At 37.9% G+C, this 17,517-nt stretch overlaps 1 long non-coding RNA gene and 1 other non-coding gene across 2 annotated transcripts in view; one reads left to right on the plus strand and one right to left on the minus strand.

The window, feature by feature from the left end:
• Window positions 1-17,517, minus strand: part of LOC150011211 (uncharacterized) — a 112,179-nt gene that overhangs the window by 25,227 nt on the left and 69,435 nt on the right. The window lies entirely within an intron of this gene.
• Window positions 13,262-13,364, plus strand: LOC150011212 (U6 spliceosomal RNA). The gene has a single exon (XR_016510928.1). It is a non-coding gene; the product is annotated as a U6 spliceosomal RNA (small nuclear RNA).

The following is a 17,517-nucleotide window of genomic DNA, read 5'->3' on the forward strand; positions in this document are numbered from 1 at the left end:
AATTAGGGAAGGCAAGAAGACTGTATAGAAGACCTAAAATAGTCAACACAATATTGAAGGAGAAAAACAGTGTTGGAGAACTGATAACACACAACTTTAAGATTTACTCTAAGGCCACAGTAATCAAGGCAATGTGGTACTGGTAAAAGAATAGACAAATAGATCAATGGAACAAAATAGAGTGGCCAGGGATAGACTTCTACAAATACAGTGAAACAGTTTCTGATGAAGGAGCAAAACCAATACAAGTGAACACAGATAGTGTCTTCAACAAACTATGATGGAACAATGGGATATTCTCCTGCAACAATAGTGAATCTAGACAATGATCCTGCACCCTTCACAAAAATTAACTTAAAACGGGTCACAGACCTAAATATAAAATGCAAAACTATAAAACTCTTAGAAAATAATATATTAGAAAACCTAGATAAACTTGGGTGTGGGTATGCTTTTTTAGATACAACACCAAAACCATGACCCATGAAAAAATAATTGGTAAGCTGAACTTCATTAAAATATAAAAATTCTTCTCTGCAAGAGACAATGTCAAGAGAATGAGAAAACAAGCCACAGCCTGAGATAAAATATTTATAAAAAGCACATTTGATAAAGGACTATTATCCAAAATATATTAAATTTTTTAAAACTCATCAATAAGAAAACAACCTGATTAAAAAATGGGCCAAAGATCTTAAAAAAAATCCAAACCAATGAAAATATACAAATAAGCACATGAACAGATGCTCAGCATCTTATTTCTTCAAGGAAATGCAAGTTCAAACAATAATGAGATAACACCACACACCTATTTGCATGGCCAAAATATGGAATATCGACAACACTAAATACTGGAGAGGATATAGAGCAACAGGACTCCCTCATACATCGTTTGGTGGCTTCTTACAAAAGTAAACATACTCTTACATATGCCCCAGCAACCACACTTCTTGGTCTTTACCCAAAAGAGTTGAAAAGTCCACACAAAAACCTGCACATGGATGTTAATAGCAGCTTTATGTACGATTATCAAAACTTCAGAGCAACCATGATGCCTTTCTGTAGGTGCATGGATAAGTAAGCTGTGGTAATTCAGACAATAAAATATTATTCAGCACATAAAAACAACCAACTATAAAGCCATGAAAAGAATGGAGAAAACATTAATGTCTATTGCTGAGTGAAAGAAGCCAATCTGAAAAGGCTACAATAGTGTACGATTTCAACTTTTATGAGAGTCTGGAAGAGGCAAAACTGTGGAGTTAAAAGATCAGTAGGAGATAAATAGGTCGAGAACACAGGACTTTAGGGCACTGAAAAACAATAATATTATAATGATAAATATATACCGTTATACATTTGTTTAAGCCCATAGAATGTACAACACTGTGAGTGAACCCTGAAATAAACTATGATGTGTTGGTGCAATTATTCCGTGGTAAAAAAAAAAAAAAAAAATTCCAGTCTGGTGAGTCATGTTGGTAACAGAGGAGGCATTTGCAAGTTCTAGGGGCAGGCAATACACGGGAACTCTCTGTACCTTCCTCTCAATTTTGTTGTAGGCCCACAGCTGCTCTAAAAAAAAAAAAAAAAAAAAAAAAAGAGCTCTTAAAAAATCAGTTAGGAAGATGTAGTAATCAGGTGTGAAATGAAGAGATCTTGTACTAAATTTTGGTATTAGGAATAGCAAGAAAAGTCTAAAAGGACGATCAACAGAGCTTCTGAATGAATGGATGTAGATGTTTGGGACAGTGCATATAAGATGAATCCAAATAGAAAGCTGAGACCATTGTGAACCCATCAACATCACCGAAGACATAAAGATGTTAGAAAAAGTTACGGTTTTCAAACACAGAAGAATGGCAGAGGAGAAAAGCTGCCTGGCACGTGGTATACATTCAACACATGTTGACATTATTTTATTATTATTCCTAAGCATTTTACTACATGGCAGAGAAGTGTGGTTTAATGGGAAGAATTTGGGCTTTGTAGTAAAAGAAATGTATAAGATATTGAGTACATTGCTACCTCTTTCTCTCTTAAGTTCCCCTCCTTGCCTCATTAGGAAGTTTTCTGGTCAAATATGAAATAGTGATACAAAGAAGTTAGGAAATACAAAGCATTATTATTCAAATGTGAAATATTTTTCCTGGCCACAGTATTGTGAGCAGAGTCAAACATTGTAGTCTTTCAGGCATACATTTTGGAGTAAGAAGAATGAACCTGTTGGCACTGGCAATTTCTTTTTCTTATTTTTCCCTGAACCTACATTTGTAAATTTATAAAATAGGTATAATTACTTGTATCTATAGTGTTGCTGGAGGGGTGATATTGGAATAATGCCTGTAAAACACACAACCAGGCATGCCGTTGGTACTCAATGTTAACTGTTATTAAAAATACCCTGAGATTTAAAAACATGGGTGCATTGTGTGGCTGCAATGACCTTCTCACAGTCATGGAGTACTTGTGGCATGTGAAGGCAAAACTCTGCCTGCATTCTAAGAACCAGAAGATCTGAAGTCTTCCCAAGCTAAAGCTGAAGGCTAATTTGATCAAGGCTAAAGAAAATGAGCATAAGTATGTTTCTTAGCCCATAAGACACATAGGAAGTGATAAAAACAAGTGCATTACTGTTTCCTCAACTTTTCTAGTTGAAAGTAAAAGTTATATGAGAAGTGCCATATTTTATTTTCTCTTCTATAATTTTGACTGAGTACTTTCCTTAAAAGATTTATTTTTAGAAATTGCAGCTCTGAGGTGTCAGCTTCTTCTTAGTCTATGTTCAACAGTCAGTATGTGCACTGAATTTTCTCAACCTCTGTAGATTATGAAGTGTAAGCATAGAATATCCCAAATAAATTGCTGTGGACGGCAGTGCGGCCAGGTAGAGATCTCAGTCCACTGTGGCTTAAGAACAAGGAAAGCATTGATTTCTAACAGTCTATATTAACCTGGCAATTGCATGTCCCTAGCAGGTGTTACCCAAGAAGCTTCCTTAGAATTAATGACATGCTATTATTTAGCCATTTTTCTAACTCTCTAGAGTGTTTGTAATTAAGAAGTTGAACTGTTCTTAAAATGATATAAAGTGTCATTAATCCCATGCTAAATCATTTCAGATTACTGAGTTCTTTACCAGTAAAATTAACCAGGTAATTTTCTCAACTTGACTAATGTAAGGTTTCATACATGAGCACTCTTACTGGATAAAGCTTTTTTTTCCTTCTTGCTTTCAAGCTGCACAAAATTGTAATATAAAGCTTTGCTCTTATTTTCTCTGAGTCAATTTCCTCATTGAGTGGGTTGGACTAGACCAATGACCTACCATCTCATTGGTAAAGTGTTTTTTCTTTTTTTGCCCCCTTTCTATAATCAGTGAAAACATTCCTTCAGATAAAATTATAACTGAACACTCAGGACAGTTCTGGCTGAAGGAGGAAATCAGAAGAGCCCCTACTGACCTTAGGCTCACCTCATCCTAGACCCATCCATCTTCCAAGCCTCCAGAAGTCCCTGGACTATATAGCCTTTAGGTCCTTTCTAGTTCCTTTATTTTACTTCTTTGTAAGTTTTTCATGTCATGTGTCCAGTCCATTGTCAATATTTCATTCTTTACCCCAACCCCCTAAACAGTTAAAGAAGTGGAGTATTTCTGATTAATATGGAAAAGAGCAGATTTCTTTTAACTTTGTGGTCTATAGTATATTGCTTTAAACAAAATGAAAGTGAATAAACTATTCAGAATTTGCACATCGTTTTTATGCCAGCAGTTTCCTGTCTGGTTAGAAAGGCAGGCAGGTGTTCAACACAAAACAATTATTTGCTTTCAATTTGTTCTCTACAATGCATTGTTCTTTTGTGTTTAATTTTTCTAACTGTGGTTGTTCTAATAAGGTCAACTATTTAGTTTTTTAGGGGTTACCTGATAACCACTCTAGCATTGTACATAGAGTTATGTCAGTTTCTATTGGTACAGTGATTTGAGTCATTTAGGATACATGAAAGGGAATTATAGAGCTTGTGTACAGGACCCTGAAATGTATACTGTCATAGCTCACCCCTTCTGAATGCGATGAAGCCTTTCATCAGTTTTTGAAAATTCGTATGACTTGAATGATTGTTTATATACATTCTCTCTCTTATACTTCTGGTACTTTAATTGCATGTATGATAGACATTTTCACTGTGTTTCATATGCCTTATAGATGTTTTTCAATATTTTCCATTCTTCTTTCTCTGTACTTCAATCCAGACATTTTCTATGGCCCATGTTCTAGTTCACCAATTTTCTTATCGGTTCTTTTAAATCTATGATTAAACTCATCTACTGAGTTTTTGTATTTCCTGCTCTAAAATTTCCATTTATATCTACTTATATCAGTATTCTGCTGAAATTGAGCACTTTTTCACTGAATTAAAAACCATATTATTCATAGTTAATATATTTGGATCATCTATGGTTCTCTTTCTTAATAATTTTTTTCTTTTCTTTTGGTCATTTGCTACTGTGTTCTGACATGCCTGATTATTTTTGATTGAAAGTAGATATGATATGTAAAAAATTATAAAGATAATTTGAGGCTCTGCATGATCTTTTCTTCTCTAGAGCTACACTGTCCAGTATAATAGCAACTAGACCTATGTGGTTATTTAAAATCAAATTAAATCACATTAAAATTAAGTTAAATTAGAAATTATTTTCTTGGTCGTGCTAGTCACATTTCAAGTGTTCTGTAGCCACATGTGGAGAGTGGCTCCTTTATTAGAAAGCAAAGATGTAGGACATTTCCCTCATCGCAGAAAGTTCTCTTGAACACCTCTGCTCTAGAGGATGTATTTTTTGCCTCTGGAAGATAGTTCTTTCAGTCTGTAACGTAGGTGGGTAGAAGCTGGCCTTTCTTTACTCTGTGGGAAGGTTGGTCTGCGTGAGGTTGTTTTAACTCCTAGAGTGGAGCCCTTTAGAGTTTCCAAATGAAATGCTGGGTTATTCACCAGCTCTCCTACTTCTAAATGTTTTTCTCTACAACCCCTTTAAACTGTCCACATGTCACTCAGCTTCTTAATTCCTTGGCTATCGCTTTCTGCTTGGTCTCCCGGCCTCTATTTCTGGTACCACTTACGAATAGGCAAACTTCTTAAGTGGCAAAAAAACAAGTATCAAATATTGAGTTTCCCTCAATGTACCTCCTTTCTGTGGCTTGGCTTCTCAAGTACTTTCAGTCTAAGTATATTTCAGACTTCTTCAAAGAGGTTTTGTTAAATCCGGCTTTTCTAGTTATTTCAGCGGGAAGTTGGTTTGATATAAGCTCAATTATCAGAACCAGAAGCAGAATCTTCCCATTCCCTCTCTTACTCCCTGCTGCCAGGCTTTCATTCTCCTGTTGAAATATTGAAATATTAAAATATTGAAATATCCCTATCCAGGTCACTAATGACCTTTCTGTTATCAAATTCAATGGTCAATTCTTAGTTCTCATTTCATATGAACTCACAGCAGCATTTGTGCTCCAAATGTATAGACTGTACTAAAATTCCTACTTGACTTTTCCAGTTAAAAATTTAATAGGCAACTCCAACATAACATCTCTGGTTATAAACTCTTGATCTCCCATTTTGCTTTCCTCTCAATCTTCCATCACGTCCAGAAATGACAACTCTATACCGAATTCTAATTGCACTGACAAAGTACTTTGCAGCCATTTCTGACTCTTCCTGATATCTTTTCTTTTCTTTTTTAAATTTTTATTTGTTGGTTTTAGAGAGAGGAAGTGGGGTAGGGGAGAGACAGACAGAAAGAGAGAAAGAGGGAGAGAGAGAGAGAAGCATTGAAATGTGGTTCCATTTATGTATACATTCATTGGTTGGTTTCTGTGTGTGCCCTAACCTGGGATCAAACTCTCAACCTTGGCATATGGAGATGATGCTCTAATCAACTGAGCTACCTGGCCAGGGTCTCCAGTGATTTTTCATTTCACTCACAATACCATCCAACCTCTGTACCATGACCTATAGGTCGTAAGTGATCTTTCCTCACTCTACATTCTTTTCCTTCTTTACTCCAGTTATGCTGGGTTTCATTGCTGTTCCTTGAACACTCAAAGAAGCTTCCTCATCAGGGCCTTACATCTGCTCTTCATTAATCTGGTTATGTTTCACCCAGGTATTTGCTTCACACAAGGTCTCTGCTGAAATATCGCCTCTCACAAAGGCTTTACCTGATTGTCCCATAAAAATGAGTATTCCTTTCATCATTCTTTATCCCTTTACCTTGTATTGCTTTTCTTCTTTGCTCTTACCACTCAACAAATCACATATTTATTGGTTTGCTTTTTGTATTTTTTGCTAGAATGTAAGCTCTGTCAGAACAGGGACATTAGCTGATTTGTTACTGCTTTATCCCCAGTGCCAGCCACATAACTGTACAAATAAGACATCCCTATTTTACAGGTTAGAAAATAGGAGAAACAGATGGTGAGCCAGGTGGCCCAGAACACACAACTGGTATGTGGTAGAACTGGGCCTCGCCAGGCAGCTGACTGCAGAGTCCATGCTCTTACCTGCTACGCTGTACCTCTCTCTAAAAAAGAAAGTTGTCGTTAATGACCTGGGTCATGTGGACCCGCAAAACTTCTTCTGCTTCCGGGATTTGGGCTTAAAACAAAAGGAAAACACAATGGTACCACTTGGCATGCCCCAGATCTTCCCAGAATCCTGCTTGTTTTCTAAAATGAAGAGGGAGGAAGTAAAAAATCTCCTTATCCCCAGTGGGAGAAAGACTGAGGCCTCTTTCTAATCACTAATATTTTCAATGTCAAACCAATATAAGCAAAAGATCCAAGAGAAAAGGAGGAAGAGGGAAAGAAGGGAGAAATGAAAGGAAGGGGGAAGAGAGAGAGAGAGAGAGAAAGAGAGAGGAGAGAGAGCATGCAGCCTCAAGCAGGTTCAGATTTTACTTCCTTTCACTTCATACCAAAACTACACCACAGCTTAACCTTAGAACAGACTAAATGTTCTTTTTATTGATTACAATTCAATCTAAGGAGAAGGAGGAGGAGTAAAAGGAGTACAAACTTTCCCTAGAATGCCTTCTTAACAGTTACTGTTGGTGGAATAGAGAGAAGAAACCAAAAGAAGATGGAATCTGGCTGCAGAACGGAGGAACTGCATCATGGGAGAATACGTTCAGCCAGACTCGGCGAGCATGGAAGGACTGATCCAAGGCTAATCAGACCTGTCTGCCAATGATTCAACTATGAATGGATGTAATGTGAGCCCAGAAACTTATGCTAAAAGTTTAATGGAAGTTAACAGTCTACTAATGCGTGTTCAAAATTGGATTTTAAATAAGCTCTTATAGGAATGATGCAAAGTCTACTTAGAAAGGTAGAAAGTTGTCTGATTTGTATGTACGTGTGCTTTTATTTCTAAATGTTTGCTCTACAAAAGGTCTGAGGAATTTACTACCTTCTGAGGCCACCTATTTTTGTATAGACAATTCACAGGGGAATAATTTTTAACATAATTCCTGTTGAGTTCGATTTTTCAGCTGTTTTAGACTTAAGTAGGCATGCTGACTTCAAAACTGCAGTTAGTTTTCTTCTATCACGTCAAGTTATTCTCTACAGCTTATCTTAATGCGACCACTATAGGCTGGAGTGAGCCTGGATCAAGGGAAGCACTAGTGCTCTCCTGTTGGCTGAGAGCAAACCTCCCTCCAGTGGGGAAGGGTGGGGGATGATCTTGGAGACCAGCGACAGGTTCATAATTATCTAGACTATTCAGTTACACATGACACAGTGTGGTGAGAGGCTGTGTGTCACTCTATAGAGTGAATCGTATTCTGAAGTGTAGTCTGAGTTCTTGTCTGTATACAAGGAATTAGCAAGATTTATTATTTTATTTACGCACATACGTACTTATTTCCTTTCCTTCAGATCATGTCTGCCTCTGCTATTTCTCATTGTAATTGCCTAAATGACCCTGATTCATTTTGTTATATCTGTGACAGTTTCTCCATTCCCAGTCAAAGGACAAATATCAGCACATTTGTCAGGCAAGCCTACTTTGCATATTTTAAAGTAAAACTTGGTGATCAAGATAAGTCTTCAGACCCACACAAAGTGTGCAAGCAGTGTGTCGAGAGTTTATGGATGTGGACAAAGGGAACATGTGATAAATTGGCATTTAATATACCTATGGTTTGGCAAGAGCCCAGAGATCATTCAAGTGACTGTTACTTTTGTATAGTGAAAACGTCAGGATAGAACAAGAAAAATAAATGTAAAATAGAGTATTCTAGTCTACTATCAGCTATATGCCCAGTGCCTCATTCAGCTGAAATCCCAGTGCCAGTTTTCATTGAACTAACTCTTTCAAAAACCAGGAGTATGGTAAATAACTAAGTGACAGCAACAATGAAGATTTTGAAATTGAAATGATTCAGTTCGTAAGGGATTTGATCAGCATGAGTTGAATGATTTGGCATGAGATTTGGGACTATCCAAAGAGGCTTCAAACTCCTAGCATCAAGACTGCATGAGAAAAACTTGCTTGAAAGAGGAGTGAAGTTATCTTACTTTCGGTCAAGAGAAAGTGCATTTCTGCAGCACTTTTGAAGTGATGATGCCTTTGTGTATTGCCATACCATACATGGTTTAATGGAGGAATTGGGAATTCCAATCTAGAATGCAACTGAATGGTGACTGTTCATCAATAGCTCAAAGCGGAACTTGAAGTGTGTCCTCCTCCACAATGGCAATTTATTTGGTGCAGTCCCAATTGGCCATTCAGTTTGTTTTCATGAAGAATATGAAGACATAAAGAGAGTCATTGATCTGTTGCAATATCACAAGCACAATTGGATCATCTGTGGTGACCTTTAAATGGTCTGCTTCCTTCTTGGTCAGTAATGTGGACACACTGAGTATCCCTGTTTTCTGTGTATGTGGGACAGTAGAGTTCATGAGAAGAATTGGGTGGAGTCAAACTGGCCTCCAAGATCTGACCTCACACCTGGTGATCCAAATATTCTACATGGGCCATTTGTTGACAGAAAGAACAGTATATTCCCACCTCTGCACATAAAACTGGGTCTCATGAAGTGATTTATTAAAGCTTTGCCAACTGAAGGAGACTATTCCAAGTATCTCATTTTGGCATTTCCTAGCCTGTCGTTTGAAAAGATAAAATACCTTCATATGTATGTTTGGTAGCAGAAGTTTACTACTTGTACACAATTTGACTTTCAGTAACAATATATAGCCTTTATATAAACAAAATAACTGTAAAAAAAAGTATATTCAGGTAATTTTTTCTTTATTTTCCTTTGTATGTACATTTTATATAATTTTTGGAAATAGGGAGGGTATCCTGTATATTAAAAAGTTGATGTGATAGAGAAAAACTGGGGTCATTTTTTGGATTCAGATGCCAAAAGTTAGTCAAAAACAAGTGTCAGATTTAAATCAATGAAAATTGTGTTCCCCAGTGTTATCTAAGAGTTAGATCATTTATTTACATATGAAGCTAAACTCTGTCTCTCTATAACTTTGCTAACACACACTACTTTAGCTTTGCAGAGCTGCACTCGTAAATTGTGTCCATTTTCCCAAATATCAATTCTTTAGGTATTTAAAGACAGCTACCGTATTTCCCTACTGATCTCCTCTGCTGTGTTATCCACTCTTTTTTTGTGGTTTCAGCTCTCACTCTCTGTAAGCTCCAAGCCCACATTCTAATCATCCCAGCTAGCCATTCAGAAAGTCATCTCCTTTAGACATCAGATTCAACACGGCTACAGCTAAACAGAATCACCTCCATACCACTTAGACGGCCCTTCCCCCTGACTTTCCCATCTGCCAAGGGGTCACCTTTGACTCTTATTGTTTTTTTTATTTCAATCTCAAATGAAATCAGTCACCATGTCTTTGTGAACTTTAATCCATTTGTTCCTTTCTTCCCATTTCCCCTGCCTTGGCTGGAGTCCACACCATAATTACCTCTCCCTTGGACTTTTAATTGGTCTTCCCACCTCCAATTGCCCCTTTTTTCAGTTCATCTAACATCTCCAGCTAAGTTAATATTCTTACTCAAAATCACCAGTGCTTTCTCATGCCCATTAAATAAAATTCAAATTTCTTAATTCAGTATTTGATTCAGTTCACACTGTGGTCTATAACTCTGTGGGATTGTTTTGTACCAGATCTCTAAATCAACAACAACAAAGACAATATTAATAACAGCTAAATTATATTTGCTACTTCTGAACCCCCTCTATGTCTTACATAGATCATACCTTCTAGAACTATGTTGCCCAATATCACAGCCATGAGCCCCATGTGGCTATTGAGCACCAGAAGTAAGGCTAGTCTAAATTAAGATTTCCATTAGTTATAAACTACACTCTGGATTTTGAAGACTTAGTATGCAACAAGAATGTATTATACTCATTGATTTTACATTGATTACATTTTGGAATTATATATATATTAGGTTAAATAAAATATGTCATTAAAATTACTTCTACCTATATCATTTTAATTTTTATAATGTGGACTTTGGGAAATTTTAAATTACCTGTGTAGCCTGCATTTGTGGCTTACCTTATGTTTGTTGAATAGTTCTGCATGACAAATATATATGTATATTAACAAAACGAGGGAGAAAACTATACAGAAATAAAGACATTATGGGATTTGGTGTGGGTTTGCTTACTTTTTCAAAATACTCTTTACTATTTAAATTTTTTAGAATAAAAAGTACAATGCTTAATTAAAGTTAAAAATTATTCTGTTTCTTTCTCAATATTACCCTTTTTATAAAGCCTTTTTTTTTTCAGGAATTTCATCCATAAATAGTTTCTTCCTCATTAGATTTCTCATATCTGTCTGAAACCTGCTGCGCATAGAACCATCTGGGTATACTTAAAAAATACCAGATGCCCAGTCCAATTGAATCAAAATATCTGAGGGTAGGGTCCGGCATCAACATTCTATAAAAGCCATACTGAGAACCATTGGCTATAGGTGTGGCACTTAGGGGATGCTCTCATTTAGTACAATAATTTTCTACTTGTTATTTTATTTCCCTCTCTAGACTGAAGGTATACATCTTTGCTTCCTCCATGTTACAAGACTTTATACATCATAGATATTCATAAATGTTATAAAATTAATGCTATGAAGTTGAAAAGGATTTTCACAAATGGAATCGTAGTAAGTTCTGGTTCAATTACTGAGTTAGGCACTCAATACCTCATTTATTCCTTACCATCAGCCTATGATATGAATACTCTTATTATCCTCATTTTACTGATAAGAGAATGGGTGCTAAGAAAATGAATTAAAGCAGCTCTAACATATCACTAATCAGTGACAGAGTCAGGAGTTGAAAACAGATTTAACTGATTGCAAAGCACCGATGGTTAATCACTACTATCCTGAAAAAATAGCAGACATTATTGCTTTCTATAGTGGGTATCGCCATAGTGCAGCCTGGCCAAAAGGGGAAGAGGCTGATAAAACAAGACAGGAGAAAAGTATGCCGCATTGGGACGGGAATTTGGCGGTGGCAGTGAGACGAAAGTTTAGCTTGGAGGAGAGCACGTGGAGGTGTGACCAGGGAGTGCCGGGGAGCCATCATTTGTACAGTACTGTTCGGTGTGCTATAGCAGTTCAGACTGACTCTCCCGAGCCAGACCTCTCAAACCTTACCATGCACACAGATCTCCAGGGCTCTCATTATGACACAGATGCTCCTTCAGTAGGTCTAGGTCAGGTTGGGGCCTGAGATTCGGTATTTCTAACAAGCTCCCAGGTGATGCTAATGTTATTGATCCTCAGACCACATGAGTAGAAAGGTTAGTCTAGACAACCTGTCTGTGAAGACTTACACCTTGAGATTTCCTTAGGTTAGAGTGAAAATTTGTGAGTAGTAGCCAATTAAATCATATACTGAATTCAACTCATCATTCACGGAGGGTCTCTTGCGTGTGCCAGGCGCTATGTGAGGTCCTGCGCATGCATTGAATCAGTTAGTGCTTGACACATAGTAGACACTATGAATGTTGAGTACATTGAATCCATAAATGTCTGACTAATGACTCACAAGACACAGTTCCTGCTCAAAAGGTACTCATAGTCTGGTGAGAAAAACAGTTAAGCAAAGGGACAATTGCGACAGTCTGATAACTGTTACGAAAGAGTTAAATCCAGGAAGAGGGTGTTATGAGACCATAAAGGGCCACTTAACTGAAGAGTCCCTATAGTGAAAAAAGGTCAGAATCTCAAATCTCTTGCACACCTGAGAATTTTCCAGTTAAAAAAGTGTTATGAAGCCCTTCTACTTAAAGTTCCCAGGATACAAGAGTATATCCAGCTACTTTTCATTAGCACTGCCAATAGGAAGCATATGTTATCTAACATGATACCATCCACATAGGAGCCCAAGGAAGCCTAAGCAGAGCCCTCAACTAGGGTTCTCTTCCCCTGCCTGCATGAAATAGTTGCAAATTCCTGCCTGATATACCTCCTACAGAACTTTCTAATCTGTCCCCTGTGGTGTCTGTTTCCATTGCTACTACGGTAGTTTGGGTCCTGGTAAATTCTCTCCTGGATTATTGCTTCAGCCTCCTAATGGTCTTCCTGCCTTCATCTTATCTTTTCCTTCCAACCCTACAACCATCAAGATCACCCAGAGAAGCAGAGCTGATGATAATCTTCCTTGTCTCTGAATCTTAAGTGGCTATCTACTCGGTCGGTCGGCAGCCGTCCGTCTCGAGAGACGATGGTGTAGCTTCTTAAGAGTCTATCTGCACCGTCGAGAATGGCTGTGCAGTCCGACTCGGGAGTGACACGGTATCTGTCTCCTCCCGTGTTGAATCGACATCTTGCGATGACGCTGGAGTGTCCTCTCCAGTGAACCTGAAGCTACAGAGCCTGGGCAGGGTGATATGGAGGGTCTGCTGTTGCCCATGCAGCAGACCCCCCCTCTCTTCGCAGCTGAAGGGTCCAAGGGAAAGACGGAGTCAATACAGCTTGGCTTCAGGTGCGCCGCAGGAGTTGCCGGTGTTGACTACAACGTCAAACCGCCTTAGGGACTCCGGCTCCGGATTTTCTGTCGGGGTTTACTCCCTTAGTCTTTCCCCTGAAGAGGTATGCCGTAAGGCAGCGGAGGTTTTTTGGAGTCAGAGTTTGATCATATCGAATTAAATGGAAGGAACTGCTAGGATGTCCCTCAGGATAAAATTAAAGCACATTAGGTGCTCAATTCAGCAGCACATATACTAAAATTGAAAAAATACAGAGATTAGCACAGCCCCACAGGAGGATGACATGCAGATTCATGAAACGTTTTATATATATATATATATATATATATATATATATTTTTTTTTTTTTTTTTTTTTTTTTTTTGGCTATCTACTACAGACAAAGATAAAATAAAGCTTCTGGTTTGACGCACCCTTCAGATCTCTACTTGAATTCTCTTTTTAGTTACCCTTTTTATAGCCTGTGTTTGGGACAGACTGAATTGATTGCATATCGTGAATTTTATCCTGGTGGATGATTCATTCCGAGTCCTCTACGTTCCTCTTCCATCTCCCTTCACTGGATTTCCTCCTTGTTCTTCAACTCAGCTAAGATTTTACTCCCTTAGCAAGCCTTCTCTGCTTGCTATGTCTGGCTAGATGATTAAATCCTCCAATATAGCAGTTATTATACTAAATAGTAATTATTTTCCCCACTCAAGTCCGAGTATCTTGGACTAAAGAGAAGTCAGTATCTTGTCAGTGTCTATTTCTAATACCTCGTTCAGGTCCTCTTACTTAAAACAACAAACTCAGTATGTAACTGTTGGCTGGAGTAGTCTTTCTAGACAATCAGCCCATAATAAATACCCTCTCCCTTTAAGAAGACATGAGAATCTGATTAGAGAGGCTACACTAAGGAACTTCACGTAAGTCACAAGTTGGATGAAGGCTGTAAACAAAGGACTGTGGGTGTCCTGTTGGATGAGGGACAATATTTATATAATCAGTACTAAATGAATAGACTGGGGAAAATGAGCTTGGAACAAAAAAAGCCCTTCTCTGGCCAGTCTAATCAATGGAAACACTATCCAAACCATCATTTAACTGGCCACATGGAAATACCCAGTCTCCCAAAGGATGCACGCATGACCAGCCAAAACTGAAGACATTTTCTATTGTCAGTGAGGTTTTCTTAAATCCTTTGTTCTAATGACAAGAATATAAAGGTACGTAATCTTCTGTACAAATGACAAGAATATGAAAGTTAGGATGTGATATGAAGTTCATATCTCATTATGCACTGCATTTTAATTAGAATGTTACCTAAGTTAATGTAAAAATTTTGTGTAGGAACTGCTATTATTATCAGTAAAAATACAACACTAAAATAAAATTGTAGAAAAAAATATCACACCTTTGTTTCTAAAAAATTTGCATTAAGCGCAGAGAGCAAATAATGAGGAATGAAAGGAATCTTTGTTATTCAGCAATTTCTGTGATCTGCCAAGATGTCAAATAATCCACTTAATCAATCAGAAAATTAAAGAATGTGGCAAACCTCAAGGTAGTGTAAGATTACAGCTGTGCAAAATACTTCAACTATAGCATGAATCTGTGTCACAATAGCAATTACTTAATGACTCATTTTCTTTCTATAACTTTGTTGATGTAGAAATACAATTTAGGTTTCAAATTAATTGCAGCTGCACTCCTGTTTGAATCTTGTATACTTGATTTGGGAATGTTTACACAAATTCTTTCAACTTCTGCTTTAATTAATGTCATTTTTATGGGGAAACTACATCTACTAAAATGGAACTCTGGCTCTATTTTAGCCAAAAATTCAATTGTAATCTTCAAATCTTTCTTGGAATGTGGTAAGATCAAGCTTTGGAGGGGATCTGAGGGTTTTGAAAGAAACATGAAATGTTCTGATAACATAATCCAGAACAGGAAAATCATTCATTCAGTTATTTGATTAATGTTGAATTCCTTCTGTGGGTATAATCAACCCCCTGGTAAGTGCTGGGGAAAAATAGAGGCAAGACCAGAAGCAGTAACTTTTCTTTCAAGGACACTAAGTTATATTTTGGAACAGGAACATAAATTAATCACATAATAAATTATTAAGTAAAAACTGAATCAAACTTCCTGGAGAAAAGAAACCCACTTGGGTGGGGATATGTGAGGGTTGAACCTGATTTAGACTGGGTACCTGGTATGTGGGAGAAGGAGAGTCTGAAGGTCGAACAGATGCCCCTCCCTAGAAACAGGGAAGTAGAGTGCTGGGCTTGGAGAGACTTCCAGATGGAGGCAGCCATGAGTGTGAACTCGTGAGGGAAAAAGGAACATGTTTGAAGGACTAAGGGACATTCAGTTTGATGGAAGACACAGAGCAATGGGGATGGAGAGCTGGGAGAGGCACGCAGGGCCCAGATCCTTTAGAACGTTGCAGAGCCTGGTGAGGAGTTCGGCTTTTATTCTAACAGCTCTGGAAAACTCTTACAGGGTTTTAAGAAGATGAGAAAGTTGACATGTTAGACTTGAATTAAAGAGCGATGTCTTTGGGCTGTACTGTGAAACTGGAGGCCCAGAGAGGGTGTCAGAAACAAACTGGAAATGCCAAGCTCTAGGTTCTTGCAGTCATGCTGGCACCTTGACCTTAGGTCGTGACCGTGGAGACAGAGAGAAGAAGTAGATGGATTCAATAGACGCACAAGTTAGATTAGAAATGTGGTAAAAACTGTAGCAAGGATTATTCTTGGATTTCTACTTTAGGCAATGGACGCAATTTGCTGAGATAGGAAATCTTGGAGGAAGTCCAGGTTTAGGGCAGAAAGAAAATAACCCATTCATTTTGAACGTATTGAAAGTGATATATGTTTGAAACATCTTAATGGAGATGTCTAGAAGGTATGTGGATTTGGAACTCAGAGAAGAGATCAGGGAAGAAGTTATTGAAGCCACGGGCCTAAAAAGGCTTACACAGGGAAAGAAGAGGAAAATACCCAGGCTCGATCTTGAGTAACTCATATTAAATATTTGGGCAGAGATGGAAAAGCCAGTAAAAGAAATGAAGCTGTAACCAGGGAGATAAAAATGAAAAACAGGAAATTGTTGTGTCATAGATGTCAACAGAAGAGAATACATATTTTTTTAAAAGTACTGATAAACAGGGTGGATTGCCATAGAGAAGTCAGTAATGAGAACTGAAATAGCCCCTTAGATTCAGGTACATGGAGGTTAGTGGTGACCTTACCCAGAGCTGTTTACGGAATGAGTCATGGGTTATAAGCAAATTGAAGTGAACTGAGAGTAAGTAGGAGGTAAGAACAAGGAGATGATGGTTATAGTTTTAATAATATTAGCTTATCCTTGTATAGCATTTACTATATTCCAGGCACTACTTTAAGTCATAACTGATTGAACTCTTAAAACAACCTTATACAAAGCACCCTGTCATTTTAGTCTTCCTCTATAGAGAGGTTAAATAATTCGTCAAAGGTCACACACAATGACAATTCCCTAAAATAAACTTATACATGAAGGAGAGGAGAGATTTATTTAGGAAAATTGCTGGAGGGGTTGACTTGTTCTTAATACTGAGAGAAGCTCTTGATCTTTTTATGCAACAAAAGGAAATGTATTTTTATCCCTTAAAAAAAGGGGGGGGAGGGGTGATGTCTCCTATTTTATTCCTAACAGGACAAATGGAATTGTCTCTCCCAATCATGGTTCAGAAGATGTTGAGCCCTGCTCAGCCAGCCAAGAAGGATCACAATGGAAAGTGCTTTGTGTAAAAAGTTATCATTTTTTGCCTAAGAATTTCTTTAAATTTTATTTTTACATCTGTGTGAGAGTCAAAAGAATGACTTCAAATCTTTACTTAAGGTGTGGAAATCAGAGAGAATGGGATAGTACTAACTCTCTTGTTTTACAAAATTCGGAAGCTGTGGCCGCCCACCTCTGACACCAGAATTAAATGTCACTTCTCCAGGAGATCTTCTCTGATCTCCCAAAGGAACCTCTCCCTGTGTCTGTTGAACCCTGGGCATCACTTTTCATTACACTCTTTCTACTTGGACAACCTATTTAGTCTGTGACAGCCCCCCCCCCTCCGTCACCGAGGACGAGGCTGCCTTGTTTCCAGCAGCATCCCCAGCCTTGGCACGGGGCTGGGCGCGTGACCCGATGAATGAACTTAAAACCTCTATTAAATTTTTTTTATCAAAATAAATGATATTTTTGCCATTTTGTGTAACTAGAGTATTATTTATTAAGTATTTTCTGTAAGTATTAAGTATTTCTATAAGTATTTTTGCTTACATGTTGCTTGAGCTGAGCTTTGAAACAACCTGAAATGAGAAGGAAGGATGGAAAGTATCACAGATCACATATGAGCAGCTTGGGCTTCAAGAGAGTAAGGGACCTTCTCATGGTCACACACGTAGCCTGGAGCAGAGCTGGGCCCTCTGACTGTGATA

This window comes from Furipterus horrens, unplaced genomic scaffold (assembly GCF_987537825.1).
Source record: "Furipterus horrens unplaced genomic scaffold, mFurHor1.1.pri manual_scaffold_4, whole genome shotgun sequence".
Lineage (NCBI taxonomy): Eukaryota > Metazoa > Chordata > Mammalia > Chiroptera > Furipteridae > Furipterus > Furipterus horrens.